This window comes from Pan troglodytes, chromosome 7 (genome assembly GCF_028858775.2).
Source record: "Pan troglodytes isolate AG18354 chromosome 7, NHGRI_mPanTro3-v2.0_pri, whole genome shotgun sequence".
NCBI lineage: Eukaryota > Metazoa > Chordata > Mammalia > Primates > Hominidae > Pan > Pan troglodytes.
The window spans coordinates 136140348-136156594 of record NC_072405.2 but is presented as its reverse complement, the minus strand read 5'-3'; positions in this window follow the sequence as shown (position 1 = coordinate 136156594).

Sequence of the window (16247 nt, the reverse complement as noted above, 5' to 3'; positions counted from 1 at the left end):
CATGGAGTATAGCAGCATGTATATAACAGGCTTCAGTGATGTGGGGGAAGTTGTTATTTTTCCACTGTGGGTGAGAAAAGCTACATAGAAAGAACTATTGAGTTGAACCCCGAAGAATTTTCTCCAGTTTATTGAGAGACAATGAAAGACATTCCAGGCAAAAAAAAAAAAAAAAAAAAAAAAAAAAAAAAAAACACTATGGGAAAAGCTATAGATTTGAGTGTGTGCATAGTTTGTTCACTCTTCTCTCCCACAACCCAACCAATGAAAAGTGAGAAGGTGCGGGTGACTCACAGACCACAGAGTAAATACCTGGCTGGTCTCCAGAATCAGTTGGTCAATCCTGCTTACGCAGAGTAAAGAGGGACAAAGAAGTATCCAGATGTTGCTGCATGCAGCTAGAAAACGGGTACGCGAGTATTCACTACTCAACTTACTGATCTTCTGAGCTGGTTTTCAAGCTGAGTTTCACAGAGCCCTCGGGTTTCTCAGAGGTACTGGCACATAAACCACCCTAGAGTGAGAGGAGGACTGAAAGCAGACAAGGGCCCAGGCCCTCCACCCTTGATTCAACCAGAATGTCATCTCTTCTGTTTTCTGCATTAGAATTTTCTGCGAGATTTTACTGAAGTTATTACCTATGTGTTATTTTTCTCCTTTTTGGGGTGGGGGGATAGAGTTTCACTCTTGTCGCCCAGGCTGGAGTGCAATAGCGGCGATTTCGGTTCACTGCAACTTCTGCCTCCCAGGTTCAAGCAATTCTCCTGCCTCAGCCTGCCCAGTAGCTGGGATTACAGGTGCCCGCCACCACGCCCAGTTATTTTTTGTATTTGTATTTTTTTTAGTAGAGACAGGGTTTCACCATGTTGGCCAGGCTGGTCTCGAACTCCTAACCTCAAGTGATCCTCCCACCTCAGCCTCCCAAAGTGCGGGGATTACAGGCATGAGCCACTGTGCCTGGCCAGTTTTTCTACTTAAAAAAAAAAAAAAAAAGTTTTAAACCATTGATCTATAAAGCACCAATTTACAGAATAATTGTACAACCATTTACTGCACTTTGTGTTGACACAATTTCATCACAGTAAAAAATAAGAAAACAACTATTTATTGATTTTTATTCTTTTGAAATTATGATCTTCCCTGACATTTCTACTCTACAGAGGAGTCATACCTAGTTATGATTTTTGACAACATAAAAGAGAAGAGCTCTGTCACAATTGTCTCAGAGATGAAGGAACTGTGGTTGTACTAATTTTCACTACCTCTCCCCACTCTCATATTCTGTTCAGTGTCCCTTTATTTGTAGACTTTTCACTGGGAATCCCACGCCCCTTTGAACATGTCTCTCAGTTGCCATGCCGCTTTGTAGCTGGGTGTGTGAAACAAAATATCATATTTATCTCAAACTCCTCTCTCAGAGTTCCACATTTGGTCTCACTTCGTGACTTTATTTGCATGCATTTACATTCTTCATTTTCTTTATAAAATAAGTCAAAGGATTTTATAGGTCTGTTTAATGTGCTAACATACAGGATACCCATGCCATTTCCAGATATTTTATATATTCAAATGATTCATTTCCTTTATCCTCCTCCAACTCTCCCAGTGTTATTTATTATTCCTCTTTTAGCACATTGAATTTTATAATTTTTCAAAGCAATTTTGTAAGTTCCCAAAGTAATGCATATATATAGATCATTGAAATTGATGAAATTGATCAAATACATATATATCTACATGTATACATATACAAATTTGTGTATATGTGTATAATTTGACTATGCCACCTGTATATAAGACAAAAATTGTCAATTTCTGCTCCCTCACCTTTAACTGTAAGACCTTGGCTCCTTCAACTGCAAAATAAGAGAAATAAGAGTGATTGTATCTAAACCTCTCAGTTTATATGAGGATTTATCATATGTGTGTAATAGGATAGCCATGCTACATGATCCTTGTTTCCTGCCATTGTTCTTCAAACGCATGGAATTTGAGCTTTGACCAAGAAGTAAGGAAACTGATTTTAATTAAGTGTGGTCACACTGTTACATCCAGGTGAGCACTGTTTTTCCATGTGGCTGCCTTAGGAACCTGAAATTTATTTCGGTAATCTTTGTTCAACAAAGATTTATTGGCTACCACTGTCAGTCAGGCAGGCACCGAGCTTGGGATGGAGGCTGAAATATATAAAATACATGCTTTCTTGGAATTTACATCCAAAAGAAGACAAATATTAACTTTAAAAAAATCACATTATTGGATATGCAATTACAATATTGGCAAGTGCTGTGTGAGAAAGGAAAAAGGTCATATGAGGGCTTTTTAAGAGGAGCTGACCCAGCCTGAAGGTATCAAAAAAGACTTGCCCAAAAAAAGGCCTCTTGATCTAGGATCAGAAGGACGAGTAGGAGTTAAGTAGGCACAGTGAGTTGCAGGAGGGAAACCAGGAGGCAATAAGATCAGCAGGAGAAAAGCCCTAAGAAGGGATAGGGGTCATTAAAAATTAGGCAAAGGATTTGATTACACATTTCTCAAAAGAAGGCATACAAATGGCCAAGAAATTTATGGAAAAAAGGCTCAATATCACTAATCATTAGGAAAATCCAAGTCAAAACCACAATAAGGTATCATCTTACCCCAGTTAGAATGGCTATTACCAAAAAGACAAAAAGTAATAAATGCTGGCAAGGATGCAGAGAAAAGAGAGCTTTTATACACTGAAAGTGGGAATGTAAATTGGTACCGCCATTATGAAAAGCAGTACGGAAGTTTCCCAGAGAAAACTAAAAGCAGCACTGCTGTATGATCCAGCAATTTCACTTCTGTGTATTTCTTCAAAGGAAAGGAAATCAGTGTAACAAAAGGATATCTGCATTCCTATTTTTATTGCAGCACTGTTCACAATAGTAAAGATATGGAATCACCTAAGTGCCCATCAATAGATGAATGGATAAAGAAAATGTGGTATAGATACAAATGGAATACTGTTCAGCCATAAAAAAGAAGGAAATTCTGTTATTTACAGCAATATGGATAGAACTGGACAAATTTATGTGAAGTGAAATAAGCCAGGCATAGAAAGACAAATGTCACATGTTGTCATTCATATATGGGAGCTAAAAAAGTTGATCTCATGGAAGTAAAGGGTAGAGTGATGGTTATAAGAGGCTGGAAAGAGTGTGTGGGTAGGGGAGGATGAAGAGATGTTGGTTATATGGTACAAACATATAGTTAAATAGAAGAAATAAGTTCTAGTGTTCAATAGCACAATAGGATGACTGGAGTTAACAACAATGTATTGCATATTTCAAAACAGCTAGGAAAGAAGACTTGAAATGTTCCCAACACAAAGAAGAAGTAACAAATGTTCAAAGTGCTGGATATCCTAAATATCCTGATTTTTGATCACTACATACTATATGCATGTATCAAAATATCACATATATCCCATAAATATGTACAATTATCATGCATCAATAACAATTTTTTAAAGAACTGAAAAAAAAGATCATGAGGAAGAAGCACAGATAGAGAGATGAGAGTGCAGAGATATGATTGCCCAACAGTGACTAAATGTCTCTGTGCCAGGTACAACTCTCAGCACTCTGCCTGGATTAACTCATTTAGTCCTCACAACACCTCTACAAGGTAAGCACTATTACTTTCATTGCCCCTACTCTATAAATTTATAAACTGAGGCCTTAAGATGTTAACCGACTGCCCAAGGCTATATAGTCTTGGCTATATATATCATGGATTGGGTGATATCCACCTACACTGGGGAGGGTCATCTGCTTTACTCAGTCCACCAATTAAAATGCTAATTTCTTCCTGAAACATCATCACAGACACATCCAGATATACCATTCAACCAACTATCTGGACATCCCATAGCCCAGTCATGTTGACACATAAAATTAACCATCACAGGGTTTATGTTCTTATGAAAAGGAAGTCAATAGATAACAACCTTGTAGCTGTTTACTATTTCAGATGGTGACGGATGGGATGGATAAATAATAAATCAGGTTAAGAGATGATGGAAAGAACAAGAGGTTTTTTTAGGGGGTTGGAGGGTAAGGGGAGGATTGAAAGATTAGAAATGACCCACTGAAAAGTGACCTACAGTTGAGAAATTATAGTGGATCAGACTGAGGTGGGAGAAGTGTATTTAAAGGGAAATAAAAATGATTGAAGTAATATTTAGGAATTTAAATTAAACAGTAATTGCCGGTGAATTGGATATAGGACTGAGAGAGAAGGGGAATGGCAAGAATGACTCATCAGTTTCTGGATTTTGCAACTGCCTTTCACTAAAGTAGAAACTATGAAAGGGAACCAAGACTGTGACAGTGGTAGCAAGGGAAAAATTATAAATTCAGCCTTGAGCATGTGGTGTTTGAGTTGCTTTTCAAATATCTAAGCAGGGATCTCATGGGCCTGGAGTTCAGAGAGGAATATTATCTGGAGATATTAATTGGAAAAGGCCATTGACATGCAATGGAAATCAAAGTTGTAATCTTTGATAAGATTGCCAAGGTAAAGCATTTGGAATGAGAAGAGGAAAGAGCCTAGGACCAAGCCTCAAGGAGTTCCAATATCTACCACCAGGTGGAGAAGGATGAGCCTAAAAATTAGACCGAGAGAGGCTGGCCAGAAAGGTAGGCAAGAAACAAGAGGAGGATTTTAAGGAGGAGAAAAAGGTCTTTTGGGGAGACAATTCCTCTATAGGTCTCTCCCATTTCTGCACACCTTATGGGCAAAGCACTAACTGCTCTGTGTTCTGAACTATCTTTTCCAGCATGTTTTTATAATAAACGGTCTTGGAATGTAGAGTGTTGTCCTCCAGAGAACAGGGCAGAAATGCTTACTGTCCATTATACAACATTCAGGTTCCCTAAACTCGGAGCTCCTCTCCTCTAATGCACCCCACTGTGTATACAGTCATTCATGTGGCCCATGACACAGTCAGGTTTTACTTAAGGTGGAAAATGAAGGGAACAGGCCAAGAAGAGGCTACAAATAAGAAGGTGTCTGTTGAGAGCAAAGCAGAAAATCTTGAATGCAAGAAAAGAGTGGTTGAGTGGCTCAGGAGCAAGGAAATCAGAGAATTACAAGAAGATAGTCCTCTGAACTCCGTTAGGTGTACTCTTTTCTGCAAGGGACAGAATATCTCCTTGGAAATTTGATGTTTCATATTGAAAATATAATTTTACCTCCTGAAACAGCCTATAAGTCCTTCCAGGGCAGAAACCATGTTTTAATAAAATAGTAATAATAAAGATCATTTTACTTATTCCCATTTGGCAGATGAAGAACCCAAGACTCCCTGAAGTTGTCATTTGGTCCTGGTCACAGAGTTAATTTGAAGCAGAGTTCAATTTAAACTCCAGGCCTGATTAACTCTAAAACTTGGATTTTACCATTTTATTAATGCCTCCTGTCATGCTTATGCCAAGTGCTTAAGCTAGTGTTTGGACAAATGAATAACTGATAAGTATTTTTTTCAGGTACTTAAAATATACACAAGTCTCCTCAGTTTTTGAATTTATGGCCTTTGTATCAAAAAGCAGCAAGCTGGTGACCCAACCACCACCAACTCCTCCTTTGCAGGAAAATATTAAACACCTATTTGGTGCTCAACATACAAAGTTGCTGATAATTAATTGGATATGGCATTAATATATTGTCACCCTGTAATGTTAACTTTTTAAGAAGATTTCCATTGCACTGTGCTACTGAGATGAAAGATTTATGAGGGAGCAAAGAGGTCTGTAGGTGGAAGCAGACTTGATGTTCAAAATATTTAATAGTGGCCAGGTATAGTATTGTCCCAATTAAAATTCTGACTGTTAACAGCAAAGACTCTTGTACTGGTGACTACTAGGCAATCATCAGCCCTAGGAATTGGAAGAAAAGCCACATATTACCTAGTGAATATTGCTGAATGTTGCAAAGTAGAAGATAGAGGAGTTTGTTTATATGGCCAATGTTTATTGAGGGCTAAACTACATCTTAGTCACTCTTCTAGACACTGGCTTATCAAGGCAAAGATAATGCAAAAGCACAAGAAGGAGAAAAGAAAACCCCACAAGGAACCATGGAAGCTGTATTAGTTTGTTCTTCTTTGTTGTAAAGAAATACCTGAGACTGGGTAATTTATTTAAAAACAAAAACAAAAAGGAGGTTTATTCTGGCTCATGGTTCTGCAGACCGTACGAGAATCATGGTGCTGGCATCTGCTCTTGGTGATGCCTTGGGAAGCTTCTAATTATGGCAGAAAGTGAAGGGGGAGCAGGTGCATCACATGGTGAGCAAGAAAGCAAGAGAGAAAGAGAAAGATGTGCCAGTCTGTTTTCAACAACCAGATTTCATGTGAACTCATAGAGCAAGAACTCACTCATTATCAGAGAGAGGGCACCATGACATTTGATATGGTTTGGCTGTGTCCCCACCCAAATGTCATCTTGAATTCCCATGCATTATGAGAGGGACTCGGTAGGAGGTAATTGAATCACGGAGGCAAGTTTTCCCGTGCTGTTCTCTTGATAGTGAATAAGTCTCATGAGATCTGATGGTTTTAAAAAGAGGAATTCCCCTGCACAAGCTCTCTCTCTTTGCCTCCTGCCATCCATGTAAGAAATGACTTACTCTTCCTTGCCTTCTGCCATGATTGTGAGGCTTCCCCAGCCATGTGGAACTGTAAGTCCAATTAAACCTCTTTCTTTTGTAAATTACCCAGTCTCAGGTATGTCTTTATCACCAGCATGAAAATAGACTAATATACCATTCATGAAGGGTCTGCTCCCATGACCCAAATACCTCCCACCAGACCCACCTCCAACATTGGTGTTCACAATCCAACATGAGATTTGGAGAGAAAAAACATCCAAATAATATCATAAGCCTTCCAAAAGTACTGAGGCCGATAATGTAATTTCATTCTGCTAATGGAGTATGGAAGCTTAGCCAGCCAGTTGGCAAAGCCAGAGCAATCTCATTCATTTGATAGATATCCTGGCCATTGTCTCTCCTCTTTCTAAAGTGAAAATCAAAATTCAAGGCATTTGCTTGCAGCTGCAAAAAGTCTCAGGGCATGAGCCAGTCCAGCCATCCAGTTACCCAGTTATTCTTTTCAGAAGTTTTTAGAACATCCAATGACGGGTGGAATGAGCTCTTTCCAAGCCCTGAGGCACAGAACCATCTTCTGTGATCTACCGTCTTCTCTGTGGTTACCCCTGTGGTCTTATGAAATAATAACTGCTCAAGTTGCAGTTCTACACACCAGCTCAAATCAGCTTTTTGGGGGCTCCTCCCACTTTCACACAGGACCTGTTCTCAGTTCAGTCCCAGTTAAGAGTCTGGAAAATTTAGAACAGAATAGAGAGAAGTAATTGGAACCCCAGCCCTCCTGAATCCCCAAATCCACCTCCCAACCAGTTCATGTATTTTTCTACAAACTGAGCTCATCCCTGCTCCTCCTCCATAATTGCACCCTGAAATAGTTCTGTTATATTTACAAAGGTCTTAATTGGTTCATATGAGCCAAGGCTAGGGAATGACCAAGCAGTGTGAAACAGGGGAAGAGCATGGGCTTTGGACTCAGACCTAAATGAGCATGGCTACTTGTCTTGAATTCTAGGTCTACCACATGGTGGGTTCCTAGGGCAAGTTATTAACTCCTTTATAACTTGATTTATTCATCTATAAAATAGGGTAATAGTATGAATTCTAGTTTTGTAGAGTTATTGTGAGTATTATATTGAGATACATATATAAAATAGGTAAATAATATAGATACATATGATACACCTAGTAGAGTGTCTAGAGTTAGTAATTATTACTACTAGATATTCTGGTTATCAATTGCATCCTTCTCACATGCAAACTGAACTTATCTCAAGATAGCTGCAACAATATCTCCCGTCGCACATGCTCTTCTGCAATGTGAGCTGGCTAGCCTCTCATCGAGAGAGGGTGTATTTCTCCACCACCTAGGAGCTGGAATAACACTGTGGCAGCTTTGACCAATAAGATTGGTAGAAATAATCTTTTAGCCCCAAGCATAGCCCTAACTGGCCTAAGAGCTTCTTCTTTCTTCTATCTTGAAAGCTAGCCATAACATAAGTAGTGTGACCACCCTGAGTCCACTGTGCTGTAAGAAGTCCAAACCAAGACCTTGGAGGATGAGATGTGACATAGGAAAAGGGCAAAGAACACCAAGCCAGCACACATGTGAGTGAAAAGACATCTTGGGCCTCTATCTCAGCTGAGCCTTCAAATGGCTCTAGCCCCCTTTGCCATCTGACCACAAAATGTGAGAAACCTCAAGGAAGAAACCACCCAGCTCAGCTCAGCCAACCCACAGAACTCGGACATGTGATAATGCATTGCCGTTTTAAGGCCCTAAGTCCTAGAGTGGTTAATTAACAATAAGAGATAACTGGGAATGCTAGCTATATGATCCTGGTTAAGCTACTTAATCTATCAGAGCCTCAGTTTCCCCGTGTGTTACAAAGGAGACACAAAATCAATATTAGCTCCTTTTCTATCTTTCATCCAAGGCTGTGGCAGAGTTTTTATATTTGCTTTGCCATTCTCATGCAACACCTTTAGAGGGAAAATTGCTGCCTCTTGGTTTGACAGGGAAGTAAGAAAGCAGAGGGATGCGCTATTGATGCACCAGAATGCTTCCCACCTCTTCTTTGCTGATGTCGACATAAGTATCTCTCTGCTGTCACTTCTATATAAAGATAAAAGACCATATGCCTGAGCTCCAGCGTGCCTCTTTCATCCTAATGGATATCTCAGAAGGAAAGACACATTGAGTCCAAAAACCTTCCCTGGAACCCAGGGCCTTCACTCCTCTGGCCTTTACATATTTGTCTGCTTTTGAAAGAGAGAACTTTTTCTAAACCATTATTCGAGTGAATACTGAAAAGAAAATGACAGACTGTTTTGGAAATCCAAAAACTATGCACGCCTAGGACTGTGACCATTATTAGCATCTAGTATTCAGTGGATATTGAATGCATGCAGAAAAGGAGAGTGACTTATCTCATTTTTGTTGGAAAATTATATTTCAAAACCCCTATTTCTAAAAGAACGTTTGTGGAATCATCACATCACAGTCACCAGAGGGCTTCTTTAAAATGCAGATTTCAGACACTTATTGAATCATAATCCCTTGGAATAAAGACTGGAAATTTCTATTTTTAAATAGTACTCATAGTGATTATTAAGAGCACTGATATTCCAGAACCACAACTCTAAAATCTCAGGTTTCTTTCCCTGTTTGATTTTGAGAACTGTGAAATGCCTAGGTCTGGGAACAAAGAGATCCCAGAAAAATTCAGAAATTCCAGTGCCTTACATACTTCTTCAGAGAATTAATTATGTCTATGAACTTCTGTACTTAAGGGTATGAACAACACAGATGGCTCACTAATTCTTTAAACTTGTTTTCTGCTTAATATGTCTAAGTGTAAAGTGAAAATGAGAACACCTTATTATAATTTCCAAGTCTTCAGTGAAAATTTGTGTTTAAAGGTACAGAGAGGACCTAATGGTAAACAGTAATTGCTTCTTTCCCAGGTAAAACAAATGAGAGCTCTTTATTGCTCCAAACTGGTTGGAGTTGACCAGATTCTCTAAGTAAAAGAGAACAGGATTTGGAGGATGACCTTGAGGAAATCAATTAACTTGACTGAACTCATTTTCTGTATCTGCTAAGAGAGTTTCTATGAAGATTACACAGGGCCACCATATTGCACAACTCACATCATAGTTTATGTGTGGTGCACAACTTGAATATCTGTACATGGAAGTGCTTTGAGTGAACCTATGTGTTTAAATATACTAGATGTGTGTGCCATATGCTATAAGGATAGTAAAGGATTCTTACATGAGGTGGTGATAGGATGGAAAAATGAAGCTTTACTCAGATCTATAAAACAGCAACCTGAGAAAAACATTGTCCAGATACAAGATTGTTGATTAAAGGCACTGCTCAAGCTTAGTAAGATAGCTGATTAGTCCAAAAACATATATGTGTACACATGCAGACATACACAAACATACAAACACACACATTATAGATGACGCTTTGGATTCCTTACTGGTATTCTGAATACATTCTCTTTTCCTCTGACAAATCTCTTGATTTCCATTTTTGGGCTTACTGCTCCTCCAACCTTAGGATGCATGGTCTAGGTAGGAATCCACATTCAGCTACAAGAATGGAAAGCATAACCCACACCTTAGTCAATCAACATATCTTTCCTTGGGAGATGAAGAGGAGTAAATGACCCAAGCTGCATAATACAAAGTGAAGGTCAGTACTCCTACAAGGGATCCTGGAAAAGGCTCTGGCTTTTTTTCTGGTGGACTTCAACCGAATGAGATGAGACAGGGGCTGCTGCCACCATTTGCGTTAGGAGAAATGAGCCTGGAGCTTCTCAGGGATGAGGAAGGCAACTCGGAATTTGAGAACTCGGTCCCACCATGTCTGAGACAGACTTTTCAGGTATGCAGACCCATCAACTCCCCTTTATACCTTTGCTTAGGCCAGTCTGAGTTGTTTCACCTTCAACTGCAACATCACAAGATGAATTTCATGCACAATAACCAGATCCATTGTTTGACTAACTCATACCACGGTTTTACTTTGCCTACTAGTTTGTAGTGCATTAATACCTCAGGTTTAACTAGGGTGATCACAAAATTTATCATCCCAGCCAGGGCCCAGGGCATTTTGAGAGTCAAAAGAGCACTATTTATGCTTATGTCAGGACAAAAGCATAGATCTCAGCAACTGAAATGTTATGTTCACCACAATTTTGAAAAATGGTCAGATTGTTGATTATTTGAAGATACAGAGACAGTATTTTTTTAAAGTAGTTTGGCTTACAAATTTCACAGCTGTATTGCTGACATCTAGAATGCCCAGCACAAAGTAGATGCTCAATGTTTATTTAATAAATAAAGCATTTCAAAAACATTTTAGAATATTTATTCATGCGTTTCTTCCACAAATGCTTGAGTACATTTTATATGACACTCATTGCTCTAGGCACTGAAGGTAGAGATGTGAGCAAGATCACTTAGGTCCTTGTTCCCTGGGAGGTTTCATTCTTGGGAAGTAGAATCAGACAACACGTGAGTAAGTAAGAACTTCCTGGTAGTCATATGTGCTATGGGAGAAATGAAACAGAGTGGTATGTGGGGAAAGAGACATTATCAGGTGGTAAGATCTGAGAATGGCTCTCCGAAAAATTGACATGTGCACTGAAACTGAGTCAACCAGGCAAAGAGAAAGAGGGGCCCCCTTTGGCAAAGTCGGTTCCCTCTCTGCTACTCCACTCTGCTCTCCAGCTCACAATGTGACCCATAGGGTCATACAGTGCTTGATGGTCCAGGAGCTGCCAGTGGAGTTACCTACAGGAGGTGCCATATAGGCTGGGGAGAGAGAGGGTAAACCAGGCACATCTCAGGTTGGGAGAGGTTAGTGCACCTGGGGTGGGGTGTGGACGTGGATGGACATAGGGAGAGGCTTCACCAAGAGGGAAGAAATGAGAACAGCTTTAGAAGTAGGGAGTAGAGAGCAGGGGTTCAAGGCTCTAGGATTGGGCTCTGGAATCAGGCCCGGGGTTTGCATCTTGGCTCCCCTGCTGATATGGTTTGGCTCTGTGTCCCCATCCAAACCTCATCTCGAATTGTAATCCCCACATGTTGAGGGAGGGACTTGGTGGCAGGTGATTAGATCATGGGCCAGATTTTCTCCTTGCTGTTCCCATGATAGTGAGGGAGTTGTAGTGAAATCTGATGGTTTTAAAGCATGGCACTTTCCCCCTTGCTCTCTCTCTCCACCACCATGTAAGACGTGCCTTTCTTCCCCTTCATCTTCTGACATGATTTTAAGTTTCCTGAAGCCTCCTCAGCCATGTGGAACTGTGAGTCAATTAAGCCTCTTTTGTTTATAAATTACTCAGTCTCATGTAGTATCTTTATAGCAGTGTGAGAACAGACTAATACATTTAAATGCTACCTCTTTATTTTTTTATTTTTATTTTTATTTTTTGGACAGAGGATCTTGCTCTGTCACCCAGGCTGGAGTACAGTGGCTCAAGTATAGCTCACTGTAGCCTTGAACTTCTGGGCTCAAGTGATTCTTTCACCTCAGCGTCCCCAGTAGCCAGCAGTATAAATGTGTGCCACCATGCCCAGCTAACTTTTTTTTGTAGAGATGGAGTCTCACTATGTTACTCAGGTCTTGAACTCCTGGCTTCAAGCAATCCTCCTACATTAGCCTCCCAAAGTGCTGGGATTATAGGTGTAAGCCACAGTGCCTGGCCCCCATACTAGCTCTGTAATCTAGAGCAGATAATTTTTATGAGATTCACTACCTCTTCTATAAGACTGGGATAATAATAATAGTATCCCAATCTGAACTCAGAAATGAGCACAGCATCTGAGAAACAGTGAGTGTTCAGTATTAACTATTATTAAATAGTGAGGAGAGACAGTAACATTTCAAACTTATTCAGAAACACAGAGAGAAATAGGATATTGGCCTTTCCCACTCAGGAATCTCAATACGAACTCAGTGTAATGAGAATTCCCAAACATGTGTCTCCTGAATGCCAGGTCTCTGAATACTTGACCCAGAAGTTCTGCCATGAAACCAAAAAAAAAAAAAAAAATGCTCATTTTTTTCAATTCTCAGGAAGAATAAATAATTTACTACCATAATTTTTTATTTCAAGTTTTCTTCCCAGATATATTCTTATTAGATTTTAGACATCTGCTACCTAAAGTACTGGCAGATGACAAAATAAGTGAATAAGCATAGAAATATTACCAGGAAAACTCAGATGCAGCTGACCATGTTTAGACCAACAGCTTGTTCTTTTCATGGACGTGTGTACTCAGGACTGTGGTTTTTAAATTGTACACAGATTGTCATATTGTCTGGAAGTAAAACTGTTCCTATTGCATATACTGGAATTAAATATATCAGTGTTTAATGGTGTTCTTCAAAGAGTGTCATGCCTTCTGGAGGCACTACCTTCCAAATAAGTTGGAGAATCACCTACACAAAAGTTTAAAGCCTTTAATAGATAGTTCCTAAATCATAATCTCACTTTCTCAGGAGCTGGGAAGTAGAACATTGGGGAAAATGCAAGAGTGGCAAAAATAAAAAATAAAAAGGGAAGAGAAGGAGATTGATTCTGCTATCCTTTTAAAGAAGAAAGTTAAACCCAGGAGTTCAGGAGATGGTCGATGATTTGCCCAAGGTTACTCAGAAGTTGCCAAAGGAACTAAGACCAAGAATGACATCTCAGGGAATAATAGTTCATAGGGTCTTCACTGTGTGCATGAAAATCACCAAGCCTCCCAAGGGCAATGATAATGAGCAGTGTGGTTTAAGAACTCTGACTGGAACATATTTTGAAGTTCCTAGTCCCAGAGGCACAGTAACTAAAAGGGTCTCAAAGCAGCAGGCAGAAAGTGTCTGGCCCTTTTAATGGATAACACTCCAGGTGGCCACTGATTCCCTCCTTGCACCCTGCACATCTGTCCAAGCCACTGTGTCTTTGATTACACCAGAAAGTCTCCTCTGTCAGTTATGCCTGTGCCCAGCTCATATCATACTTATTCCATGGAGTCTTTGATTGGAATCTCTCAATTCCAAACATCTTTAGTGATGGCTTTTACCTGCTTTCCAAAGGGCAAGATCCCTATGAGAAATACACTGGTATGACTGGCATTCGTTTTTATTTTTTATTTTTATTATTATACTTTAAGTTCTGAGATACACGTGCAGAATGTGCAGGTTTGTTACATAGGTTTGCTGCACCCACCAACCCGTCATCTACATTACGTATTTCTCCTAATGCTATCCTCCCCTAGCCCCCCACCTGCTGACAGGCCCCTGTGTGGTAATGTTCCCCTCCCTGTGTTCATGTGTTCTCATTGTTCAGCTCCTACTTATGAGTGAGAACATGCAGTGTTTGGTTTTCTGTTTTTGTGTTAGTTTGCTAAGAATGATGGTTTCCAGCTAAAGACACCTGCACATGTAAGTTTTTGCAGCATTGTTCACAATAGCAAAGACTTGGAAACAACCCAAATGCCCATTAATGATAGACTGGATAAAGAAAATGTGGCACATATACACCATGGAACAATATGCAGCCATAAAAAAGGATGAGTTCATTTCCTTTGCAGGGGCATTCGCTTTTTATTGCTGCCATAACCAATTACCATATGTTTAGGGACTTAACACAAAGTTATTATCTTACAGTTCTGGAGGTCAGAAGTCAAAAATAGATCTTATTGGCTAAAATCAAAGTGTCGACAGGGCTGCATTTCTTTCTGGATGTTCTAGGGGAGATCTACTTCCTTGCCTTCTCTGGCTTCTAGAGGCTGTCTTCATTCCTTAGCCCGCAGCCCCCTTTCTTCACCTTCCGAGCCAGCTGCGTAACCTCTCTCTAACCCTGCTTCCATCACCACATCTCTTTTTCTGAGCAAGGTCAGAAAATGATCTCTGCTTTAAGAACCCATGTGATTAGATTGACCCCAATAAGATAATCTCTTAACGTGAGTGTCCATTACATCTGCAATGTCCTTCTGCCACGTACGATAATAATTCTCTGGTTCTAGGGATTAGGATGAGAACATCTCTGAGGACCCATTATTCAGCCTAACTACACTTTGCCTTTGGCCCAAAAGATTCACAACCATATCACATGCAAAATGCATTCACCTTATTCCAAGATACCCAAAACTTCAGCCCATTACAGTATCAACTCAAAGTTCAAAATCTCATGTAAATCAAATCTGCTCTTGGATCTGTGAAACTCAAGAAACTTGTCTGTTCCCAAAATACAATGCTGAGAAAGCCAAAATAACATTATAAACATTACTGTTTATAAAAGTAGGGGAAAATGGAAGGGAAAAAGAAGTCAAACAACTTTGAATTCCAGCCAGGCTAACTCCAACAGGTTTCAAAGCCTGTGAAGCCTTTTCTGAGTCTTGTGGCTCCTCCCTCTGGGATCTTGGCTCTACTCTCGGCATTCAAGCCTGCCCCTCTGGGCTTCAAGCTCCATCTTCTCAGAGATCTTTAGTTTTCCATAAAAGAGAGCACCTGCTTATAGCTGAGTCATTTTATCAGCTTGTTTCCAGCCATTAGAATTTTGAAGGCCAACTGTCTTAGGTAGTACTCTATTTCAGTACAAGCTGGTGATGTTTTTGCTGATACAAAGTTCTCAATAACTTTTTGGGTTTTCTGCATCATGACAGTTCACACACAAGGTCCATCTGTTCCCAAGTCCCCCAAAACTATCCTAAGTTTCAATTTCCTTTCCCCCCAATACAAATAGATTCAGCCCAGGAATGAGACTCAAAATTCTCTCAGAAATGTTCACCATTGCTCAAGTCTGTTGCTTTTGGTTGTGGGTGGGAGGATATTCTTTGGTGTTATTTATTATGGCTTTGGGGAGAAAATGTTCTTATACCATCCTCCCTTCATAACATGCTGTTACCTATGGAATAAAATATATGCTTTATAGATTAGTCGTCTGTGCTGTTTGGCTTTCGATAATCAAAGATAGGGTTTTATCCTAGAAGAAAACTACAATTCTCTCCAAAAGCCTGACTTCCTCAACAGAAAGGCTTGACTTCTGAAACTATGATATCCAATAGGAGTTTTTAAAAGTCCATTCAGCTACTCGCCTGATTTCATCCTTCTAGTTAGTGTATAAGTTCTCATTGATTCCTGAATATGGAAGAATAGTTCTGAGCAAAGAGAGCATTACGTCTGTTAATAATCAGATTATGCACTGAAATATGTTATGTGATTCAATACTTTTGGTAATTCTCAAGGTAAGAATTAGCATTTCCATCTTACTGTTGAAGAAATAGGCACATAAAGTGTGAACAATGTGCCCAAATCACAAAGCTTAATGAAGTGTGTAAGTGTATCATTCAAAATTCAGTCTGTCTAACTTCAAAACTGAACTGTAATGAGGAATTCCTAGAAATATCCAAACCAGATAATCTTGCCAATCCTCAATTTCTACATTCGTCAAATGAAACCATGACCTATAATCTTCTGTTCACAATTCCAGAATCCAAAAATACCTGAAAACTAAGTGGTGTTGGTATTGTTGCTGTTTGCAAGTTTGGTGACAAAACTAATATGGTGACAAAACAAGACCAGAACTGACATTTGATGCCAGTTTTATATC